The sequence below is a fragment of the Trachemys scripta genome, unplaced genomic scaffold (assembly GCF_013100865.1).
Source record: "Trachemys scripta elegans isolate TJP31775 unplaced genomic scaffold, CAS_Tse_1.0 scaffold_26, whole genome shotgun sequence".
Taxonomy (NCBI): Eukaryota; Metazoa; Chordata; order Testudines; family Emydidae; genus Trachemys; species Trachemys scripta.
Window position 1 is genome coordinate 2,852,659 of NW_023260511.1, and position 4,362 is coordinate 2,857,020.

Consider the following 4,362-nt stretch of genomic DNA (forward strand, 5'->3'; position numbering starts at 1 on the left):
CTGGCAAGTACCACTAGATGAACCCGCGAAGGAAAGGTCCGCCTTCGTCACCCAGGCAGGGGTGTATGAATTCAATGTACTCCCTTTTGGGTTGCGAAATGCACCCGCCACCTTCCAAAGACTTGTAGATGGTCTCCTAGCGGGATTGGGAGAATCTGCAGTTGCCTACCTCGATGATGTGGCCATTTTTTCTGATTCATGGACAGAACACCTGGAGCACCTGGAAAAAGTCTTCGAGCGCATCCGGCAGGCAGGACTAACTATTAAGGCTAAAAAGTGTCAAATAGGCCAAAACAGAGTGACTTACCTGGGGCACCAGGTGGGTCAAGGAACTGTAAATCACCTACAGGCCAAAGTGGATGCTATCCAAAAATGGCCTGTCCCAAAGTCAAAGAAACAGGTCCAATCCTTCTTAGGCTTGGCCGGATATTATAGGCAATTTGTACCACACTACAGCCAAATCGCCGCCCCGCTGACAGACCTAACCAGAAAGAAACAGCCAAATGCAGTTCAGTGGACTGATGAGTGTCAAAAGGCCTTTCACCAGCTTAAGGCGACACTCATGTCTGACCCTGTGCTAAGGGCCCCAGACTTTGACAAACCGTTCCTGGTAACCACAGATGTGTCTGAGCGAGGCATGGGAGCAGTTTTAATGCAGGAAGGACCGGATCAAGAATTCCATCCTGTCGTGTTTCTCAGCAAAAAACTGTCTGAGAGGGAAAGCCACTGGTCAATCAGCGAAAAGGAATGCTACGCCATTGTGTACGCGCTGGAAAAGCTACGCCCATATGTTTGGGGACAGCGTTTCCAACTACAGACCATGCTGCAGTGGCTTCATACCACCAAGGGGAATAACAAAAAACTTCTTCGGTGGAGTTTAGCTCTCCAAGATTTTGATTTTGAAATACAACACATTTCAGGAGCTTCTAACAAAGTGGCTGATGCACTCTCCCGGGAAAGTTTCCCAGAGTCAACTGGTTAAAAATTGTTCTTGGACTGGAACATATTGTTAGTTTTTATATAATCAGTAGTATGTCTAAAGGTACATGTCTTATTAACTCTGTTTTCTCCTAGAGCTCCAGGAAGAAATCGCAGCCAGTGTGGAACCGGACGTCCAACGCTATCTGTGATTTGGGGTGTGTGTCATAACTATAAAGGGAAGGGTAACAGTTGTCCTGTGTACAGTACTATAAAATCCCTCCTGGCCAGGGACTCCAAAATCCTTTTACTTGTAAAGGGTTAAGAAGCTCGGGTAACCGGCTGACACCTGACCCAAAGGACCAATAAGCGGACAAGATACTTTCAAATCTTGCGGGGGGTGGGAAAGGCTTTTGTTTGTGCTCTTTGTTTAGGGGGTTGTTCGCTCTTGGGACTGAGAGGGACCAGACATCAATCCAGGTTCTCCATATCTTTCTAAACAAGTCTCTCATATTTCAAACTTGTAAGTAAACAGCCAGGGAAGGCGTGTTAGTTTTTATCTTTGTTTTCCCAACTTGTAAATGTACCTTTTACTAGAGTGTTTATCTTTGTTTGCTATACTTTGAACCTGGGCTAGAGGGGGTTCCTCTGAGCTCTTTAAGTTTGATTACCTTGTAAAGTTATTTTCCATCCTGATTTTACAGAGATTATTTTTACCTTTTTTTTCTTTAATTAAAAGCCTTCTTTTTAAGAACCTGATTTTTTTTTTCCCCTTGTTTTTAGATCCAAGGGGTTTGGATCTGTATTCACTAGGGAATTGGTGAAAGGTTTCTCAAGGCTTCCCAGGGAAGGGAATTAGCTTTGGGAATGGTGGCAGCGGACCAGATCTAAGCAGGTAGTTAAGCTTAGAAGTCTTCATGCAGGCCCCCACATTTGTACCCTAAAGTTCAAAGTGGGGAAGCAGCCTTGACAGGCGCTTATTACCCTCCACCCCTGTCCCATTTTTTTCACAGTTGCTAGCTGGTCACCCTACCCTGTCCCCCGGGGTGCACCGCCCAGGGCAGGTGGAGGGTCTGGGGCTCCCGACAATAGGCAGGCTCCTTGGGCAGCTCTTACAACTGCCCAGGTCCAGCTTCTGGCCTGGCCAGGTGGTGGGACCTCGGGGGACGCAGCAAGAGAAGAGGAGCAGGGGACAGGGCCTCATGGGAAAAGGGGCTAAGGCCCACCTCAGGTCTCCGCACTTGGGCAGGGGCAGAGCAGCACTGCTGGGAATTGGGACAAATACTGTCCAGGAGTCATTCAGCCCAGGACTGGGACTTGAACTCTGCATTTTGGGACTGTCCCACCCTATTTGGGACAGGCTGTCACACTACTCTATGCCCCATAGCTGGCTGTGGGGTGATGCAACTGGGGGCATGGGGAATGGCTGCTTGGGGCCTAGGTGAGGGACTGAGGGGACCTGTCTCTGGAGCAGGGAACTGAGCAGCAGCAAGGGGTGGGGGCTGAGTGGCTGCTCCCCAGCTTGGGATCCATTGTCCCCCAAGAGCCAGCCTGGCTGGAGTCATTCCAAAGGGAAGGAGGAGATGCTGAGAGACTTGGGACCAGGACAGCTGGGAGCAGTGAGGCCTAGACCTGCCCCCCCTTGGCCAGCCTCTCTCCAGTGGCCCCAGCTCCATGGGACACCCTAAGAGCAGCGGCTCTTGGGCTGCTGCAGGGGGAGGGGCCAGCTGCTGTGTGAGGAGGCAGCAGGGTCCCGAATGGGGGAATGCAGCATAGAGAGACCAGAGACTTAGGGACACTTGGAAGCTTTATTGGTGCCAATCACAGTGAAAGCCAGACCCAGGCAAAAGAGCCAGCACAGTAGCACCCACCCTCTGACCCACTGCAGAATCCTCTTCCCCCACCCCGCTGCCCTGAATCCCCAACTAGGGAGTCAGGACTGCTGGGTTCCACCCCTGGCTCTGTGAGGGGAGCAGGATCTAGTGGTTAGAGCAGGGGGCTGGGAGCCAGGTCTCCTGGGTTCTATTCAAAGCTCCAAGAATATAGTTAGAGAATGAGCCAGGACTCCTGTTTTTAATTCTGGCTCAGCCAGACCTTGGGCGAGTCCTTTCCCTCTACCAGGACTCAGTTTCTGCTTTTGTAGACTGGGGCACTGCTCTGATCTAGCTTTGGGGGATGGAGCTCTAGGGAAGGGCCAGCATTACTACACCCCCCATGAGGGACTCTGCTTCCTAGGCCAGGAATCCAGCTCCATCAGGCCACACCAAGAGCAGCTGAGGCCAGCCTTCCTACATCCCAGCAGCCGTGACTCCAGCCCCAAGGTGGGTGGGTGTGGACCCAGGATCCTGGGGAAGGAAGAGGGGATGTTGTATCCTCCTCTTGCAGAAGCAGTGCCCCTTGGAGGGCAAAGAGCTCAGCAAAGCATGAGAGTCTGAGCGTGGCAGAGCCGTGACAAATGTCACCCCCCTCACTTGGGGCATCAGCCATGGTAGCGGCCCTCAGGAAACACTGGGATGTCAGCCAAGCACTCATCGGTGCCAAGGGTCTTGTGCCTCTTGTGCAGCTGGCGGGAGGGTCGAAGGAGCAGCGGAACAGGGGCATGGGGATCCGCCGCCAGGCCTCCCACACCCAAGTTTGGCCCTTGGGTGTATCCTCCCTTTAAGCATACTCGAAAGCAAAGGCTTAGAAACGGGTTGAAGCCCTGCAAGCTGTGCTGCAGGCTGGCAAGATGAACGTGCGGCTGTGGGGGTTCAAGAAGTGGCTCATGCAGGGCGAGATCATGGAGAAGAAGATGAAGCAGCTGTTGTCAGGTGGATACTGCTGGCTCCTGGTGGCCAGGAACCCTTCCAGGAAGTTGCCCCAGTACTGAGGCATGCCCCTGGTGCCCATCAGCACTGCCTCCGGGTGCCAGTTCTTCTGCCACCCGGTATCCCAGACGTTACTCTGCACAGGGGACACCAGGAAATTGTCCTCGGTGGTGAATGTTGCTTGATCCAGTATTCCTGTGGCGCAGATACGAACCAGCTTGGCCTGGAGGGTGGCACCTTCCTGCTCTGCAATGGCTGGTTGCTGGCAGGCCGCGTGGGGCAGCAGTATGGCCATTGCAAACTGGGGGCTGCCACTCATGCACCGAGAGCCAAAGCAGGACAGAATTGGGAAAGGGCAGAACCATGCTAGCTGGCCCCACTGCTACTCTGACAGTCCCCCACTCACTGCCTGGGACACCTGCCAGCCATGCTCACCCCAGGGTACCAGCCAACCAACCCCTCCCCAGGACAACTGCCAACCAACTCCTCCCCCCTTCCCAAGGGCTTCTTCCAACCAGCCCTTGCCCTGAGCACCTGGGTGCTGTGAAGAGAGAAGTGGAGCCACTGGTGGTTTGGGGGAGTCTGGAGACAACAGTTCCAGGGAATTCAGAGGGAAGATTGCTCCCCCCACCTGACC